Source organism: Helianthus annuus, chromosome 10 (assembly GCF_002127325.2).
Source record: "Helianthus annuus cultivar XRQ/B chromosome 10, HanXRQr2.0-SUNRISE, whole genome shotgun sequence".
Lineage (NCBI taxonomy): Eukaryota > Viridiplantae > Streptophyta > Magnoliopsida > Asterales > Asteraceae > Helianthus > Helianthus annuus.
The window spans coordinates 71,713,267-71,734,840 of record NC_035442.2 but is presented as its reverse complement, the minus strand read 5'-3'; the positions used below and the strand labels follow the sequence as shown (position 1 = coordinate 71,734,840).

General features: G+C 37.7%; 1 long non-coding RNA gene across 1 annotated transcript; it reads left to right on the top strand.

The window, feature by feature from the left end:
- The first annotated feature begins 1,615 nt into the window (after positions 1–1,615).
- LOC118482793 lies at positions 1,616–9,848 on the top strand. The gene is made up of 4 exons (XR_004868823.1): positions 1,616–1,754; positions 2,676–2,758; positions 4,039–4,094; positions 9,729–9,848. It is a non-coding gene; the product is annotated as an uncharacterized LOC118482793 (long non-coding RNA).
- Positions 9,849–21,574: the final 11,726 nt, after the last annotated feature.

The following is a 21,574-nucleotide window of genomic DNA, read 5'->3' as shown; positions in this document are numbered from 1 at the left end:
TTTCATATTTGGGATTTATAAAAATATGTGTATCTTTTGCACATATCAATTATTGTTCGATTTCGGGCTTTAGATCGCTTTCTAGAGGGTTATAAGCGCACTGATGCGTAAATATAACCAGTTTAATGCAAAAAACACTCCGGAATAGTGACATAGGCTTAACATACCTTAAATAACCTTTACATAACTTAGAAATAAGTTTTGGATAGTTTGGTATGCCGAAATCAAGTCTATTCGCTTACAGGGACTAAATTCGACAAACTGCGAAAGTATGTCAATTTGTACTGTAACGGACATTCCGGAACTTGACCGTAAGTTAAACATACCCAAAATATCCTTTACATAGCTTAGAAATAGGCTTTGAGGTGTTCGGTGTGCTAAAATAAACTTTTTGGTCATTCAGGGACTAAAAGCGTCAAAAAGTGCATAAGTTTGCATTTTCGCGCATAACTTAGGTTCTGAAAACTTCCGGACATCCAAAAATTTATGTAAGCATTAAAATATTTTATTTTAGTGTTTGGCATAAGAAAAATCCATTCGTCGCGCAATTTGGATCGTTTTTCACGCTTATGCGGATTCCGTCGTAATTAAGCAAACATCGCGATCGTACGACCAAACGAACCGACATCCGAGATATTTTTAAGCATGTTTTGAGTTCCCTATACCTTAACTTCATTTTAGAGCCTTGAAATGAGGTTAACGGGGCTTAAATGCATCAAAAAAGGGCTTAAACACGTGTAGGGACCATTTCTGCCATTTTTGAAACTTTGCTGTATCTGGCACATGCTAGCGTAGGGCGAGCACCAAATGCCTACCCCGTGGCGCTACGCGAGCAACTGATTGGGCAGAAACTCCATTTTTGCAATTGCAGGTCCATTTTCAGCATGAAACTTGAAGATTAGGGGCTATTTTGTAACATTTTCAATACCATTTGATGGTTTTGAGGCACCCCTAGTTTTCCAAAACCTTGTGCCCACTTGGACGGTCCAGATTAATGCTCATTTATCGAGGAACGATCCTAACGGTCTTGGTTTTCCTATAAATACCCACCTCCATCTTCACTCTCAAACCCACACTTTGAATCTGAATTGGTTCTCTAAGTTGATGTGTTTATCACTTCATACCTGAGAATATTCGGATCAAAGCTTTCGTTCTTGGACCCGTTGTAAGTATTCTTTCGTTCTATTGTTCGTTTTAGCGTTAAAGTTAAACTTTGTTTGACTTTCTGCATTGACCAGTTTATGATCAACGCGAAGTTCGTTTGAACTTCATAACGTGAGCGTAATCACGATGGTCATAGTCCCTAGTGACTAAATGTAACACCCCAAAACCCGAATGGTTATAATTGCCATGTGTTCTTATACGACTTAGCATGAAATAAACAACTAGGTTATTTGACCTAGTTAAGTAACGCCCCAAAAACTCGAACTACTAAATTTGCTAGTGAGACCCCATGTTTAATAAAATAGAATGTAGTAACTAGGTTATTATACCTAGTCAAAAGTTTAGCAAAGCAAACAAGGGAACAAACTTGAGGGACCATATATGAACAAGGGGGAAAGTTATGTTTTAATAAACAAAATCATAACACACAACACACATACATCTTGTGTGTGTGTGCGTGGAATGCTCTGGAGAAGAACAAAGGGGTGTAAACCCTAGTTCTTAAAGAAGCTCCAAATTGAAGGTTGAATCGAGGCTCAAATCTATTAAGGAACATGAATTAGTGATCACCTAGACAAGGGGATCGTGAGGTATGTCTTGAAACTTAGATTGATGAACTTGTATGAAGTGGGTTATGTTCCAATCCGCGAATTGGTATGAAATTGATCATTTATATGTGTTAGATTCACCATATAGGACATGGATTATGCATGGTTTAGGTTAATTTGATGTTTAGGGGTGAAACCCGTTTGTTATTGTGAGTATGATGACTTGAGTCACCACCTATGTCCAATTCTTGTTGAAAGATTGATGTAATATGCGGGTATGATGAATTGTTGTTAGGTGATTGAATGAAATGCGATGATAATATGTTTGATGTTTAATTTTAAATACTACTTGTTGATGAGTAGAAGGATTTGATGAACTATGTATGAATTTAGAAGATTATGCATGAATTAGTTGTACGTTATGCTTAAAAGGTGGTACGCACGCCAAGTGTATGATGAAATGCTTAAGTGAAGTTAGGATGCAAAATGTTATGAAAAAGCTTGGTGTATATAGGAATGAAATACGAAAATGATGGTATGATCATGTTAAATTACTAATTTGAATATGGTTGTAAGCACATTTGCATCGATAGTAGGTAATGTATATGGTGCCTTTTTGTATAGTCTACTTTGATATTACGAGTAGATGAGAATAAGTCGAAAGTTCACATAATGAATTGTTGACTTCTGAAAGTCAACTATGTATAGGAAGCATGATATGATTCGTTGCCATAAAAATAAGACTATAGGAAGTCGTAAGTTACATGTTATGCCGATACGTGATATTGGTGATGGCATGACGAATTTCATGAGTTTGATAAAGATATGAATTTGATTATATGTCTTATGCTTGTTGATTGTGACTAAAGTAAGTCAAACGTGAAATATGAGATTGATATGATTGTTAACATGTACAAACGAGTATGCTAATAAGAGTGTGATTTCGACGAAATGGAAGTATAGGAATCAAGTCGAGACGGGCTCAAGCACGAGGTGTTAACGGCCAAGAGGAAGCAAGGGATCGGATATGAACACGGATGCATGAGGTAAGTGATTCCGTAATCACTTCTTAGTTGTTTATGTAATGTTATATGCAATTTAATTATATGTGATAATTGAGGTCAAATAGGAATGAATTGTATGATGTCAATGAAGTATTAAACGGATCTTAGTTTTGATCCGAGCAAGGTAGGTGTGATTAAGAAATTGTAGCTAAGTAGTGGAATTGGTTACTTATGTAAGAAATTCCTTTGTTATTAAGGATAGAGCATAGTTGACTAAAATGTCCTTGATAGGTATATCAGGCAAACGACCTTAGAAGTCGTTTGGAAATGAGCTATTCAATTAGAGTAATGTCTTGGACAAGTATGAAAGCGAAGTATAGGGTTTTGTATGTCATAGTCCACTTAGTGCGCAAATACCCATAACGGGTCAAAAATAAGCCTTTGAGCGAAAATGGGTTAAGAGGATGCAAGACGTCCAAGAATTTAATCTTTTATGGTAGGTGCCAATGAAATTATTAAAGTTCATATGGGATTGAGGTCAAATAAACAGATTATGTTGATAAATGCACGAACAGGTCAAATAGTTAGAAAATGATAATATGTCGAATGCACGTAAGTTAAGAATTTCCTTAATCCGGAGGTAGGATTTTAAGTTAATATGATAGAATGTGAATTTACAAGCATGTAGGAAGAAACGGGAGGTTAAACGGGTAAACGGTTCAAAAGTTATGCGCGTTTTAGTGCGTACGGACGACGAAACGGAACTGCAGAAAACTGCAAATTCTAGAGGGCGTCGCCGACGGGTATGGGGCCGTCGCCGACGGGCTCCAGAAAGTGAATTTTTGGCTGACGGGTTATTTGACTGTCTACGGGGATTTTTGGCTACGGGTAATTGCAAGGGCCGTCGCCGACGACCCTAGGGCCGTCGCCGACGCCCTCCCCAAGTTCAAAAACCTAAAAATTTGTTATTTAAGTTGATTTATGTATCGTAGGCTTCGGTTTGTTATCCGTGGACTACGGTGAACTTTCCAAACATGATTTTGATGGTTCCTTAGATGTCTATGGGCTATAAATCTAAGTCTAAGTCCCATGTAAATATTGTATGATTATATAAGAATGTAGGAAAGATATGTACGTATGTGGTTGTGTATGTATGTATGTGTAAAGACATGTATGAGTGTATGCATGTATGTAAAGTTGTAAGAAAGGTATGTATGTATGTAGAGGAGTATGTATGTATGCAAGATGGTACGTGTGCATGATTTAAATACGTAGAGTTTTAACGTTACTAATTATGTGTTTGAGGTTGGTATGTAATGCAGGAACGAGTACATCGGATTCTTACGAAATTTAAGCCCAACCCGGAATAAGAGGATGAGTAAGGATAGTTGGATGAACTAATGTTAAATTGTCAAACGTTATTCAATCCTTATTATATGAGATTAATGTTATATGATGTTGTCGTTGACTAACGGCTAAGTTGTATGTGATGCCCACAGGCGATACACGGACTTCTTCTGCTACTTAGGAAGTGAAGCGGACGTAGATCGAGTCAAGAGCAAGGATTGCATGGATAGATCGATCATATAGTTGAAATATATAACGTCTAGAAATGTAAATTTTAGTATGAATGTTGTGAATTCTTTTATAGAACGTTTAACATTTTAGCTTTTGGAACCTTCTCGAAAGTAATGTCGTTAATAAGGAAAGAAATTTTAAAGCTCTTTTCCGCTGCGTCATTTTTTTTAAGGTAAAACGTGTTAGGGCGTAACAAGTTGGTATCAGAGCCCTGGTTTGAGAGAATCAAGTAACAGGAGGTAAATACTTGAACTCAAACCGGTGTGCTCTCGTGACCAAGAACCCGTGCAATCCAAGACTCGATCGAGGCCTAAACGCAAAAGCGAATGCAAGTATGTATTAGATTATGTATTTGAAGGAAACTAATAGTATGTTTTGTGAAGAGTAAGCACAATTGTTGGAAGAGATGATCCGTGAATGTGGTCTAGGACTGGCATCGAGGCAAGTAATGAAACGAATTGACCCCAGGTACGTAAACCTAACGTATGGGCGTATGAAATGGTATGGTTAAGCAAGTGAAAGAAAAATTTTGAACAAATTATGATAACGACATGGTAAATAAGTTTTGAAAATGTTACACGAGCCGAAACTAAATTCTTCAGACATAAGGTGGCGATTACGCGAAGACACGAAACTAGTACGTGGAATGTGTACCTGGCCAGTACACAAGAAACGTATGACGTTCGTGAGACCGTGATAATTATTACAGGTATGTCCGATAGAGTTTGGTAGCAGCTAGGCGTGTGGGTGAAATGGGTAGTAAGACTCTCGGGGGATTGAGAGTACTTTGTAGGAATGAAAGATGTGAATGCAATGCTTGAATCCGCGAGACGGATTCAAGGAATGAAATATGCGAATGCAATGCTTGAATCCGCGAGACGGATTCAAGGAATGAAATATGCGAATGCAATGCTTGAATCCACGAGACGGATTCAAGGACTGAAATATGCGAATGCAATGCTTGAATCCGCTAGACGGATTCAAGGAATGAAATATGCGAATGCAATGCTTGAATCCATGAGACGGATTCAAGGAATGAAATATGCGAATGAAATGATTGAATCCGCAAGACGAATTCAAGGAATGAAAGGCATGAACGAAATGACTGAATCCGCGAGACGGCTTCAAAGAATGAAAGAGATGAATGCAATATTTGAATTCGTGAGACGGATTCAAAACATGAAAGGTACGAAAGGTATGAGTAAGGTGTTCGAATCCGCGAAACGGATTTAAGGTATAAACGACTAAAGCTAGTCTACTTGAGAAGAAGTCAATAGTTTGACCATAATTGTGTCACACAAGTCATATAAGTAAACGTAAAGCAAATGAACAAAAGTATGATAGGAGTGAAAATATTCGAAGGTGTAAGTAATTACGAACCAAACAAGTAAATGTTTCTTAAGTGATATGATTCAAACTATGCTTAAATTTTCATATATATTTATATATATATGAATGTATTTATGCGAATGCGTTGCATGCGAGAAGGTCGAAAGGATAAACGGGTCATGCGGGTCAGATGGCGATTGCCATTTGGGCTCGTTAGTTAATGTTTTGATATTTTAAGTTTTGTACTCATAGGTGAGCTTGATGAATGGACACGCAATGTCACTAATCGGAAAGGAATGATCTTCGTAAGGTATGGATAACAAATCAACGGAATCTACTTCCGAGAGGTATGTATAAAAAGGGGTGTAACTTTAATAGGAGGTTAGTACTCGACTAGAGATGGATGTGTCAGAATAGAATGTATATATATATATATATATATATATATATATATATATATATATATATATATATATACAAACCGAAATGCAAAATGCAAAGTAAATTTCAAAATGTTCGTAATGAACGTCGGGTAGTATTGAACTTGAATGCTCGTAACTGTGGAAATTCTGATAAAATATAAGAGACGACAAATATTGTCAAGAAATGCTAACTTTGATGCTCGGCTTGTTGGCCATGTTCATCTGAACAAGACATTATAGAAAAGATATGCATGGCATAAATAACGATAGTAACCATGGACATAATGCTTAGTCTCCATGGTAAGTACGGATAAGTAGGTTTGAGAAGGGTGATTTTGGTTGTAATAATAAGTCTTTGAATGATTATAGTATGCGTATAATAATATATCGACCCCTCCTAGGAGCTTAAAGGTAATCAGAAGTAATGATAGTAAGGGAATGTTGAAGATGGCTCATAGTGAACAAAATGCAAAGATAGTATATGAGGTATGAGTGGTGTAAAATAAATCGATTTATTTCGATTAACAAAGTAATATGCTTATATAGGAAGTTAGAAATAAGCCGCAGACTTAGGTCTGTATGATTAATAATTGTATACAATTGGAATAAACCCGATGAATGAAACGCTAGTGGTGATATGTGCTAATAGCTAGTATAATAAGGTAAAAGACACTAATAAGAGCTCTGGAGCAGAATCTAACATAAGTATTGTAGATGAACAACTTGAAAAGTAAGAGTAGTATTGAACTACTATGAATGAGAAAGGTTTCGGGGACGAAACCTTCTTTAAGGGGGGTAGACTTGTAACACCCCAAAACCCGAATGGTTATGATTGCCATGTGTTCTTATACGACTTAGCATGAAATAAACAACTAGGTTATTTAACCTAGTTAAGTAACGCCCCAAAAACTCGAACTACTAAATTTGCTAGTGAGACCCCATGTTTAATAAAATAGAATGTAGTAACTAGGTTATTATACCTAGTCAAAAGTTTAGCAAAGCAAACAAGGGAACAAACTTGAGGGACCATATATGAACAAGGGGGAAAGTTATGTTTTAATAAACAAAATCATAACACACAACACACATACATCGTGTGTGTGTGTGCGTGGAATGCTCTGGAGAAGAACAAAGGGGTGTAAACCCTAGTTCTTAAAGAAGCTCCAAATTGAAGGTTGAATCGAGGCTCAAATCTATTAAGGAACATGAATTAGTGATCACCTAGACAAGGGGATCGTGAGGTATGTCTTGAAACTTAGATTGATGAACTTGTATGAAGTGGGTTATGTTCCAATCCGCGAATTGGTATGAAATTGATCATTTATATGTGTTAGATTCACCATATAGGACATGGATTATGCATGGTTTAGGTTAATTTGATGTTTAGGGGTGAAACCCGTTTGTTATTGTGAGTATGATGACTTGAGTCACCACCTATGTCCAATTCTTGTTGAAAGATTGATGTAATATGCGGGTATGATGAATTGTTGTTAGGTGATTGAATGAAATGCGATGATAATATGTTTGATGTTTAATTTTAAATACTACTTGTTGATGAGTAGAAGGATTTGATGAACTATGTATGAATTTAGAAGATTATGCATGAATTAGTTGTACGTTATGCTTAAAAGGTGGTATGCACGCCAAGTGTATGATGAAATGCTTAAGTGAAGTTAGGATGCAAAATGTTATGAAAAAGCTTGGTGTATATAGGAATGAAATACGAAAATGATGGTATGATCTTGTTAAATTACTAATTTGAATATGGTTGTAAGCACATTTGCATCGAGAGTAGGTAATGTATATGGTGCCTTTTTGTATAGCCTACTTTGATATTACGAGTAGATGAGAATAAGTCGAAAGTTCACATAATGAATTGTTGACTTCTGAAAGTCAACTATGTATAGGAAGCATGATATGATTCGTTGCCATAAAAATAAGACTATAGGAAGTCGTAAGTTACATGTTATGCCGATACGTGATATTGGTGATGGCATGACGAATTTCATGAGTTTGAAAAAGATATGAATTTGATTATATGTCTTATGCTTGTTGATTGTGACTAAAGTAAGTCAAACGTGAAATATGAGATTGATATGATTGTTAACATGTACAAACGAGTATGCTAATAAGAGTGTGATTTCGATGAAATGGAAGTATAGGAATCAAGTCGAGACGGGCTCAAGCACGAGGTGTTAACGGGCCAAGAGGAAACAAGGGATCAGATATGAACACGGATGCATGAGGTAAGTGATTCCGTAATCACTTCTTAGTTGTTTATGTAATGTTATATGCAATTTAATTATATGTGATAATTGAGGTTAAATAGGAATGAATTGTATGATGTCAATGAAGTATTAAACGGATCTTAGTTTTGATCCGAGCAAGGTAGGTGTGATTAAGAAATTGTAGCTAAGTAGTGGAATTGGTTACTTATGTAAGAAATTCCTTTGTTATTAAGGATAGAGCATAGTTGACTAAAATGCCTTTCATAGGTATATCAGGCAAACGACCTTAGAAGTCGTTTGGAAACGAGCTATTCAATTAGAGTAATGTCTTGGACAAGTATGAAAGCGAAGTATCTGGTTTTGTATGTCATAGTCCACTTAGTGCGCAAATACCCATAACGGGTCAAAAATAAGCCTTTGAGCGAAAATGGGTTAAGAGGATGCAAGACGTCCGAGAATTTAATCTTTTATGGTAGGTGCCAATGAAATTATTAAAGTTCATATGGGATTGAGGTCAAATAAACAGATTATGTTGATAAATGCACGAACGGGTCTAATAGTTAGAAAATGATAATATGTCGAATGCATGTAAGTTAATAATTTCCTTAATCCGGAGGTAGGATTTTAAGTTAATATGATAGAATGTGAATTTACAAGCATGTAGGAAGAAACGGGAGGTTAAACGGGTAAACGGTTCAAAAGTTATGCGCGTTTTAGTGCGTACGGACGACGAAACGGAACTGCAGAAAACTGCAAATTCTAGAGGGCGTCGCCGACGGGCTCCAGAAAGTGAATTTTTGGCTGACGGGTTATTTGACTGTCTACGGGGATTTTTGGCTACGGGTAATTGCAAGGGCCGTCGCCGACGACCCTAGGGCCGTCGCCGACGCCCTCCCCAAGTTCAAAAACCTAAAAATTTGTTATTTAAGTTGATTTATGTATCGTAGGCTTCGGTTTGTTATCCGTGGACTACGGTGAACTTTCCAAACATGATTTTGATGGTTCCTTAGATGTCTATGGGCTATAAATCTAAGTCTAAGTCCCATGTAAATATTGTATGATTATATAAGAATGTAGGAAAGATATGTACGTATGTGGTTGTGTATGTATGTATGTGTAAAGACATGTATGAGTGTATGCACGTATGTAAAGTTGTAAGAAAGGTATGTATGTATGTAGAGGAGTATGTATGTATGCAAGATGGTACGTGTGCATGATTTAAATACGTAGAGTTTTAATGTTACTAATTATGCGTTTGAGGTTGGTATGTAATGCAGGAACGAGTACATCGGATTCTTACGAAATTTAAGCCCAACCCGGAATAAGAGGATGAGTAAGGATAGTTGGATGAACTAATGTTAAATTGTCAAACGTTATTCAATCCTTAATTATATGAGATTAATGTTATATGATGTTGTCGTTGACTAACGGCTAAGTTGTATGTGATGCCCACAGGTGATACACGGACTTCTTCTGCTACTTAGGAAGTGAAGCGGACGTAGATCGAGTCAAGAGCAAGGATTGCACGGATAGATCGATCATATAGTTGAAATATATAACGTCTAGAAATGTAAATTTTAGTACGAATGTTGTGAATTCTTTTATAGAACGTTTAACATTTTAGCTTTTGGAACCTTCTCAAAAGTAATGTCGTTAATAAGGAAAGAAATTTTAAAGCTCTTTTCCGCTGCGTCATTTTTTTAAGGTAAAACGTGTTAGGGCGTAACACTAAACCTACTGATTACCACGTTATCTAGGCTCAGTGACGAGTCGTAGTTTCGGCCAAAATGCGGTTTCTCACGTATTTTGTAACCAAACTACTCTAGGTTATTAAAACCGTTTGTTTTAATACCAAACCTGTTTTCTAACTTTGTTAAACATGTTTCGACATGTTTAGCTCGTCACTTTTAGTATTGTGCTTGTCTAGGGTCGTAAAGGTAAGCGATCTAAACAATCGCTTATACTTTCGAACCCGACCCATTTGGTCGATCATTAGGATCCAACCAAACACATTAGGTGACCATAGTTGTATAGGGAATAACCTTCCGAGGTTATACCTTATGGTCATGTCGTTTAAGTAGTTGTATGATAAGTAATGTATGTGCCTTAGGTAAATTACTAAAATACCCTTTTTACGCTAAAATTCATTTTAAACCTATGCAACATAATTTTTGGTATCTAAACTGATTTAGCAACAATATTAAGCATATTAAGGCATATCTTGCTTGTCATAGGAGTAGTTAGGCATTCCGAACGCGTTTTACGCGAACGACGCGTTAAAGTAGCATAAGCTACCTAAACGGGTCATAACAGGTCAAAAGCACTTAGGTTTGGTTTCATTTTAGTATGAGGGCTTGTTTAACCATATCATATGAGTTCCAATACTCATTTGGTTTACGAAACCTCATACTATCCAATCCCCCAATTTAGGTCCGGTTATTTATGTAGTTATCTATATAGGGTGCCGTTTGATTCTGTGATCCATCTAGCTTTGCTTGGTTGTTGTTCAAGACTTCTAAGCACCCTCAAGTGAGTACATAGTCCCCTCTTTTACTGTTTTTCAAACATTTTGGGGTGAAACACATGTGCCTACTTGTTACTTTCATGCTTTTCATGTTTTCATATCATATACTTGCTATGTTCATTAGTACACTGTTAGTACATGATTTCATTTTGTTTTGCTATGTATGTTCACTTGACATGCTAGCATATTGTTTTACATTACATTTCTTTTGCTATGTATGTTCATTTAACATGCTAGCACATTGATTTACATGACTTTTCTGCTTTGTATGTTTACTTAGCATACTTAGTACATTGTTTTCACATAACTTGTTTACATTTGGTATAACATTTGGTTTGTTTAACGGTTCTTTATTACATTCATTAACACCGATCATGCCGCTCGGTAGTAGGTAGTGGTACCATAGGACTTGACAAATCCCGTTCCTAAAATACTAGGTTTGTTTGGATGGATGGAATGACCGAATCCGAAAACATTTCTTTTTGATAACCTTTACTCTAAGGTTATCCTGCTGTCTCAAGGCTTGGATGTGTGCGTTAACTTATCACATAAATGTTTGTATCATTAAAACATGTTTTTACTTTGCAAAACATAACTTTTTGATTTATTCAAAATACTTTGTTTTGGTTCATTTTTACTTATGGTTTAAGTAGTCTCATTTTTACTTACCATACATAACTTTTGTTTACACATACATAACTACATGACTACATTTTGGACTTTTAAACATTGACAATGATTCATACAAGAGCATTTGATGGTCGGTTTAAACATGAACTTTATACTTTGGTGGTTTGTTTAAAGTGATTTAAGTGACGAGGCGTGTGTAATATGATACAAGCATGGTGGATACGCCGCTGGTACTTCCTATATATAACTGTTTGTATGATATTACATATCGCAGCGTTGTTTAAATCATTTCAGTTTAGACATATCTTTCACAAGACATTGTTTTACAAACAACTTATTTTATACAAACTCATTTTTACTTGGTTATTCAATTAACCTTACATTACTCTTTTACATATCATCTACCTTATTATCGCTTTTCAAACGTTTTATAAAAGCAAACACTTAAACTGGATTCATGGCAAGTTTTCATTAAACATTGTTTTTTTAAACCTAAGTCATGAATCTTATTTTTCACAAAACCTATGTACTCACCGGCATTTTTATGCTGATGTACTTTCACATGTGTTTCAGGTACTATAGTTGATGACATTTGATGATGATATTGATGCATACTCACATAGGATTGGACGAGGCCTTAGTGACAATAAAAGATGCAAGACTAGTTGTTGATGCATAGGATGTCTGTTGACTATGTCTACGTGAAGTCTTAGGTCAAGATAGGTTAATAGAGGGTCTAAATAGTTAATATATGTGTTTTATGTTGAAGGTTCGCTTATATGTACATTTTAGATACAGGTTCGCTCACAGGGATCTTAATCAGGTTCGCTTATATGGTAGTGTGACTGGTTCGCTTATTTGTCAAGTCAGTTGGAGCGAACCAGGCAACCCTATATATACCTGATCATTTGAGCGGATCTAAGTAGTTTTGATTGTGCTTTTGGAACGGAACTCTGTCAAAATTATCTCAGAAAGCAATAAAAAGCAGTGGAATTGAAAGGACAAGCTGTGTTACTTCTTATATACTGATTCCGCCTTTATATACGAAGATGAACTACCTTGACTGACTTTTCAGGGTCGCAAAACGGTCCAATAAGTTGGTATCAGAGCTCAGGACGAGGAGTTCATACTACTACAGCTTGAATCTACAGAAATCTCTCTTTTCTACTCACTTTCTCTCATACTTTTTCGGTTTACAGTGGTTCCTACGTTTGAAATTGTCTGAAAATTGAGTATAACATGTAAAACATACTAATAACAAACCCTAGAAAGTTTTAGATTAAAACTCGGATTAGAAATGGTTAAAATTGGGTAAAATCATAGGTTCGCCTTTTCGAACATCGAGAGGTTCGCTTTTTGGACAACAATTGTTTAGGTTCGCTCAAAATTCTAAACAGGTTCGCTTGAAATAACCAATCAGGTTCGCTCATTCAGACAGTTTTACTAATAGTTTCGCTCGAACGGACACATATAGGTCCGCTCGAACATACATTGCTGGTCCGCTTATCTGTTCAAGTACAAATTCGCTCATACGGTCCAATTATTCAAACAATTTCTGGTTCGCTCGAACGGACATTTGCTGGTTCGCTCGAACGTACATTACCTGGTCCGCTCGAACTAATATTGTCTGGTTCGCTTATTTGGTTCGCTCGAACAGATTCGCTAATCTGATTGTTTATTTGATTCGCTTATCTGTCACCTATACAGATAGATCCACTTTTGTGTCTTGTTGTTCAAAATTTTTGAAATTTTTCTAAGTGTTGTTGATTTTGCAGGTACAGTTAAAATGGATGATATTTTCTTGAATCCTTTCAGCGACATGTATGCATTCACAGGAAGTTCTAGAAACAATGATACGTCTTCGAGCAATACGAACGAGGATCCACCGAAAGAGAAAAAGAAAGAAGCTTGGGAGTCTGAGACTGCATTTGGTACATTCAACAAACCTCCGAAGCTGATGGCTATAGAAGACTATAGTAGGTGGTCTACAAAATTCGAAGACTGGCTGATGGCATTCGCATTTGCAAGCTGGAAAAGCATGAAAAATGGATATGCAAATGGAAAGAAGAATGGTGAAGCATTGAGATCAGCTGAAGAAATTGAAGGATTTGTAGCCGAGCAAAAGTGTATGGCTTTACTGTTTCAGTCGGTGCGGGAAGACATCATTTCGTTGATAGACTACTCCAATGCAAAAGATTTATGGGAAAAACTCAAGAAGAAGTGTCTAGGAAGTAAAGAGATTGTAAAAAGTAAAACAAAACTTCTTAGAAAAGAGTTTGACATGTTTGGTTGTCTTAAAAATGAATCGGTTTGCAAAATGATTGAAAGGTTTGGTCATCTGAAGCTGGAGCTTGCACGACGTAAGATCACGTATTCTGATGAAGAACTTGTTGACAAACTGTTCAATTCATTACCAGATGAAGTGGATTGGAGATATTACGCACTGATGTTGAAGAACACTATTGCTCCTGAAGATTTGACTCCAGATTTGGTGATTGAGAGACTTGAAAGTCATGAGCTAGAACTGAAGAAAACATACAAAGTCAATCACTCATCTTATCAGCAAAACCTGGATTTGTACTATCCGAAAAGCTTGATGCCGAAAGCTACTTCTCCAAAAACTGCATTTTCTGCTGAGAATGTTTCTTCAGCAAGCAAAGAAAGTCAAAGCAGTCCAAGCAGCGGAAGTCACAGTGGTTATCACAGTGGATCTTTGTCTTCTGCAAATCGTTCTGATGCGAAGTTTTCATGCAACATTGCAATAGATTTGAAGAACGCACAGAATTTTGATGAGGAGTCAGCTAAGCAACAGATGGTTTTCTTGGCATCTGTGTTGGAATCATATGAAGGGTTGGTGGCTGGTAAGATCGGGAATACAAATCTGATGAAAGAAGATTACGATCAGATAGACCCCGAAGAAATGGAGCTGATCGACATTCGTTGGGCGATGGAAAGTGCAGTTCGACGTGCACAACGTTTCATGGAAATTACCGGGAGGAAGACGATCGGTGGTCCGTCTACAAAGTTGGGGTTCGACAAATCCAAGGTGACGTGCTTTAAGTGTAAGCAGAAGGGTCACTTCAAGCATGAATGTAGAAACGCGTACGCTGATGAGTCAGAGAATCCGTTTAGAGACGATTACTACAAAAAGGCAATCTATCATCAGAATAAATCCGAGCCGCCTAGATTAAAGCAGACTGAAGACAACAAAGACAAATCGAGGGCTCTCGCTGTGATTTACGATGATGAGGGGTACGATTGGAGTAAGGAAGTTCTACCGGAAGAAGATGCGGTGGGTTACGCATTCATGGCAAGCAACGATGATCCGATTCCGTGGAAAGATGATCGTACTGACGAGCAGAAGTACTGTTATCGAAAAATGATTGCTGAAAACAGAATCTTAAGGATCTTTCGCATTCATCTGGAAGCAAGAAGAGCAAATAGATGGGATCCAGACAGAGAATGCTACCTTGATCAGTATGGAAACATTGCGATTGATGACAGCACACTCGATATGGAAGCCATCATCAAGGAGATAAAAGAGGATGATGAGTACTGGTAGAACAAGTGGTGGGGAACGCCAACAGAGAAGATGATTGAAGAAGAAAAAGAAAAAGAGAGAAAGGAGAAAGAGGAGAAAGAGAAGAAAGAAAAAGAAGAGTTCGAGAAAGCAAAGCAGGTTGATACTGGTATTATCGGTACTACGCAGGAGTTGACAGCAGAGAACCTGGGAAAGATGGCTGACAAAGTGCTGGCCGCGAAAGCACTTGAGGTAGACTCTAATTCTGTGACTGAGTCAAAGGGCCAGGTCAGTCCAAATGCGTCGACTAATGTGTCAGGTAAAAAGACCGAAGGTAATGCTGATTGCAAAAATTGCAACAAACAATGCAATTTTTGTAGCACTGTCACGTACCTAAACAGTGAGAAAATTAAGAATTTGACAACGGAAGTCAAAAATGTTGAGGATCAGATTCTCGGTCGTGACAAAACCGTAAAAGCTTCAACTGAACGGATTAAAGAATTAACGGCTCAAATTGAAACTGATAAAATTAAACATGAGAAAGTTAAACGTGAAAATGAAATGTTAATTCTTGAAAATCGTCAGATTTCTGAAAAGTTTGAAAACCTTAAAAGCATTGTAAAAGATAGTGATGATCGAAATGGCAAAACATATAAAGAAAATGAACATCTAAGAGCTGTGGTAAGAATAAAAGAAGAATCAATTAACAAACAACTGGATGAAATTGCTAAACAGAAACTCAAAGTTCAAGAAGCTAAAATTGAAAACGAACGAATTCAGTTGAAGTTAAACAGCTATAGCTCAGCAAGCTTTGTTTTGCAGCATATTGTTCCCAAACCTATTGGGAAAAACAAAGCTGGCGAGGATGTGTTTTCTGATGGAATGGGTGTAGGTTTTCATAAAGTTCCACCGCCAGTTTTGGATAACTACACAAAAAAGCAATCTAGTTTGGTTGAAATTGAGGAAGAAAGTGAAGTTAAACTTCCTGAGAACATTGATGTCACGTTCACGTCTTCCAATGACGAGGGTGTCCAAAATGATGTGGTAAAAAGTGTGGTTGACAAAGTGCTAAAACCGGATTGTGACACTTCTGAGGAGGATGGGTGTTTCTTGGACAAATACATTCCGAAACAAAAGTCCAAGAACAACTTAAATGATGAACCTGATCTTGTCATGTACAAGATGTCGGGATCGGATAAGTTGTTTTCGGATTCAGAGTTTCCGATTGAGAATGTAAACGTGAACAAATTAACAAATGTTTTCAAACTGGTCGAAGTGGAACTGTCAGAAGTGAACAAGTTGAGTCAAACAAAGAGAAAAGTGGGTTTTGAGAAACAAAAGGTTTACAACAAGAAATCTGTTAATCCACCACGTTTTTACAATAACAACAGGAACAACTGGTCGGGTGGTTATCAGGGGGGTAAACAGTATCAGAAAAGAAATATTCCAAACAAGAGGTTTCTCGAGAAGAAAACGTTTGTGAATAGTTCGAGTTCACTAGCTGATGAAGAGAAACAATTTTTTTTCGAAATCTAATAAAGAGTTCTTTGAGAAGAGAGCTTCACAGGCTCAGTCTGAAGGCACGAGTCGAGTAGCTGATAATCGTACTTGTTTTAGATGTGATCAGGTTGGTCACATTGCACGAAAGTGTACATTTGTGAAGCCTAAGACTGAAGCTGTGAAAGTTCAACAGAAGAAGGTTGATGTGAAGGGTAAAGCACCGATGATTGTTGAGAAAAGGGTTGTTGAAAAGAAGAATGTTAAAATTGATAACATCAAAGTGAAAAATGAACCCGTAAAGAAGTTGGTAACTCAAAATGATAAATTTTACAAAAGGGTTGCAGTAACTCAACAGGTGTGGAAACCTAAAATTTGAATCAAAAGTTAAGAAGAAAGTTTCAACTTCTGAGGTGAAAAAGGCTGAAGAATCAATTACGGTTGATTATGATGCAAATTTTCCACCTCTCAAGGCTGAAAATTTCAAAATTCAAATTGCAAGAGTCAAGGTTACACCTAAGGCTGATGAAGCCTGGGTGGACACCATGTTTGATTAAATAGTTTGAATTGCCGGAGCTTCCTGGTTAGCGAAGCATGAATCGGCATCTTTCTTGAAGTTGTTTAAGTGATGATTTGTTATGTGCAGGATCTTCCAAAACTTGTATCTAGATGGATAATGGATAGTGGAGCGTCAAGACATATGACAGGGAAGACCGCATTGTTGTACGATGTGAAAAACATTAACGGTGGTTACGTGGGTTTTGCGGGTAATCAAGGAGGAAAGATCATAGGTGAAGGAACGTTATCAAATGGCATCGTAACGTTTGAGAGAGTTAACTACATCGCTGAGCTGGAGAACAACTTGCTGAGTATCTCCCAGATCTGTGACAGGATGTATACTACTCATTTCACCGACAAAGAATGTTTGATCTTGAAACCGGGATTTGTGATACCTGAGGAATGGATCATCATGAGAGCACCAAGAGTCAATGATCTGTACGTGTTGGACATGAGCGTCGCTACTACAACCACGGGTCAGGCTCATTGTTTTGTGTCCAGAGCAACGGAGAAAGAATCAAGATTATGGCACCGAAAGATGGGGCATATTCACCTAAGGAAGATGAATCACTTGGTGCATAACGATTTGGTTACAGGAGTGCATGTCAAAGGTTTTCATCTGGAAGGGGAGTGCATAAGTTGTGTCAAAGGCAAACAGAAGAAAAAGTCACACCCTACAAAGCAAGTCAATTCAGTTTCGAGACCTTTGGAAAGACTTCACATGGATTTGTTTGGTCCGGTGAATGTCAAGAGTATAACGGGAGATTATTACTGTTTGGTCGTAACTGATGATTATTCCAGATTTTCGTGGGTTTCATTTTTGAAATCAAAAGACGAAACGTTTGACAGCTTGATGGCGTTGTTTAAAAGAATTGAGAATCTGTACCAGAGGCCTATTTGTAGAATTCGCAGTGATAATGGTACTGAATTCAAAAAGAGTAAGATGGAAGAATTTTGTGATCAAAGAGGTATACTGCATGAGTTTAGTGCTCCGTACACTCCGCAGCAGAATGGAGTAGCAGAACACAAAAACCGGACGCTAATCGAGACAGCCAGAACGATGCTTGCAGATTCTAAGTTGCCAATTAATTTCTGGGCTGAAGCTGTTTTTGCTGCATGCTATACTCTCAACAGAGTTCTTACTGTCAAGAAATTCAACAAGACGTGTTTTGAGCTAATCAATAACCGCAAGCCGAATTTGAAGTATCTAGAACCGTTCGGATCTCCTTGTACGGTTATAGAGCCTGAAGGAAAATTTGGTCCGAAGAGCATTGAGGGTATCTTTGTTAGTTATTCAAGTCCTACACGACGTGTCTTCGTTCCAAGTGAAAAGCGGATTATTGAAGCAGCGAATGTTGAATGTCAAGGTCACACTATGCCGCCACAGAATCCTGGTGATTCATGGCGATATCATTATGACAAACTTTGGGATTCGTTTGACATGAGAGAAGAATCAGAGGAAGAAGAAGATTTCTTTGATGAGCTGGATATTTTGCGAGAGTATGAGTCGCAGCTCAGGTTCCCAGCAGAGTATTCTAGAAGACCTCAGGAAACTTCGAATGATGATGAAGCATGTCCTAGCAATGCTGGTGAACATGATGATGAAGTTGCTCCTGGTAATCAGTTGGAGGTGAATGATGATCAAGAAGCTGATAACATGCCAGTATTTGACCATGGTGATTCAGATCTTGAGGGGGAGCAGATCCAGTTGTCAAGTCAAATAAACCAAGTTGGTGAACAAGATGCAGAGAAGAATGTTACTAATCTGGAGGGAAATGTAGATGTTCCAAGCGAAGTGATGCCGCGAACTCTTTCTTATCATCCAGAGGAGTTGATCATAGGAGAATTGCAATCGGGCGTTCGCACGAGACGTCAAATTGACCAGGGCTTAACATGTTTTTATTCTACAGTAGCACCTTTACAAACTGAATTTTCATTAAGTTGTTTTATCTCGCAGGTCGAACCGAGAACTTACCAAGAGGCGCTTACTGAAGACTCTTGGGTCATAGCGATGCAAGAAGAGTTAAGTCAGTTTGAAAAGTTGGGAGTGTGGATGTTAGTGGATTTGTCGGATGGTCAAAGGAAAATCAATACAAAATGGGTTTTCAAATGTAAGAGGGACGATAGAGGAGTGGTTGTAAGGAACAAAGCTCGACTCGTTGTTCAGGGCTTTAGTCAACAGGAGGGGATCGATTTTACAGAAGTCTATGCTCCTGTTGCACGACTAGAGGCTATCAGAATTTTCCTAGCATTTGCATCTTGGAAGAATTTCAAAGTATATCAGTTGGATGTAAAGTCAGCGTTTCTTTATGGGAAGGTCAAAGAGGAGGTTTATGTTGGTCAGTCGCCGGGCTTTACTGACCCAATCCACAAGAACAAAGTTTATTTGCTGGACAAAGCGTTGTATGGTCTACATCAGGCGCCGAGAGCCTGGTACGAGACTTTGTCTCAACACCTACTCGCTAACTAGTTCATACGTGGAAAAGTGGATGCCACTCTCTTCACTAAAGTCGTTGATGGTCATCTTCTGATAGTACAAATTTATGTGGATGATATAATTTTTGGGTCAACGAATGAGAAATTGTGCAATGATTTCGAACAGGTGATGAAGCAGAAATTCGAAATGTCATCAATGGGGGAGATGAAATTCTTTCTGGGTCTACAAGTTGAACAACTACCTGAGGGAATTTTCATTCATCAAACGAAGTACGTGCATGATATTCTAGAGAAATTTGGAATGTCAAGTTCTACTCCAGCTGCTACCCCACTTGCGACTAATCATGGGATTCACCCAGATCTCACCGGAGACAGGGCTGATGAAACGTTCTACCGTTCCATGATAGGTTCGTTGATGTATCTAACTGCTTCACGTCCTGATATCATGTACCCAACGTGCCTCGCAGAAAGATTTCAGTCTAACCCGAGAGCATCGCACATGATTATTGTCAAGAGGATATTACGTTACCTGAAAGGTACTCCGTCATTGGGGTTATGGTATCCTAGGAAAGGCGATTTTACGCTCGAAGGGTATTCCGATTCGGATTTCGGATGCTGCAAAGTCAACGCGAAATCAACAACTGCAGGATGCCAGTTCTTTGGTCCTAGATTGGTTACCTGGCAGTGTAAGAAACAAACATCTATGGCGCTATCTACATGTGAAGCGGAGTATGTTTCTGCTAGCAGTTGCTGCTCTCAGATCCTGTGGATACAGCAACAGATGCGCGACTACGGTTTGCAGTTTTTTAACACACCACTGTTTGTTGATAATGAGGCCGAGATTAATATAACTAAAAATCCAGTACATCACGCTAAAACTAAACATATAGAGATTCGTCATCACTTTATTCGCGATTGCTTTGAGAAAAAGTTGATACGAATTGAGAAAATCCACACTGACGAACAAAAAGCTGATTTGCATACCAAAGCTTTTGATAAAAATCAGTTTCAATATTTGTTAAAACTTAATGGTATGAAATTGCTTTCGGTGTCGGATGGAATTGTGAGCGTTGATGAGAGTACTGTTGCGAATGAAGACGAGAAACAATCTGCAATGGTTTGTCGCTTTTTTACGTGTTTTGGTATTTAGGGGGAGATAGTTAGTTGTACATAGTTTATTTTCAGAAAATTCAAAAACAGTAAAAAATGAAAAATACAAAAACATGATAAAATTAAAAAAGAGCTTGTGTATATAGGGAAAATGATAGTACATCGGCTAGACAATTACAGTATGCTAAAGATTTGGAAAGGCAAAATGAGTTAAACAGTCTCACTAACGATGTGTCGATAGGTTTTCGTACATTTAGTAAATTTATTCGGGATATAAACCTAAAATTTCAAACTTGTGAAATTCGTGGGGAACACTACTTGGATATATAGGTAACCCCTGAAATCTCGTTTGAAAGGTCCCATATTCTAAGATACTAGGTCTTTATACTCAGGGATATCTGGGGTATTATTCCGGGACTTCTGCTGTATGGAAGTACTGACCTAGTCCCCGAATAATACTTTCTGCAAAATGCTTGAAACATAGCATCACCCTCAGCAAGCTGATGAAACAATAAAATTGATAGTCGCTGCTGTTGTAACAAAAAGATCCTCTAAAGGGGACACACCAAAAGTCGAGCCGTCATCTCTCTGCTGAACGGAAGTTCTGACCTAAGCTCTCACGGTTTCGCACCTAACCCCTTACAAATATCATCTGTGGTATACTCACCTGTAAGACTGAATATCTGGGATTCTGGATACGGGAGTATATTCAAGAGGTGGAACACATGATTTGAACTAAGTTTTTAAGACACTTAAACTGTATCCTGAATAGATTGAAGTTTGTGTGAGAATTTAAGATGGATCAGTATATCGACAATCGAGGTGAATTGTTTAAGTCTGAGTATGTAATGTAGCTTAACGGTACTAGTAATTTGTCTGAAAAGATGATATGATTCCCTGACACGCTCGCCAAAAATAAATTTGTAAATAGTTTACTTTCTGCAATTTAAGTTTTCTGTTATTTCAATTCTTTGCAGCCGAAGCCAATTCCGAACGGAGCTTCAGATAGAGAAAGCGCTTCGTTCG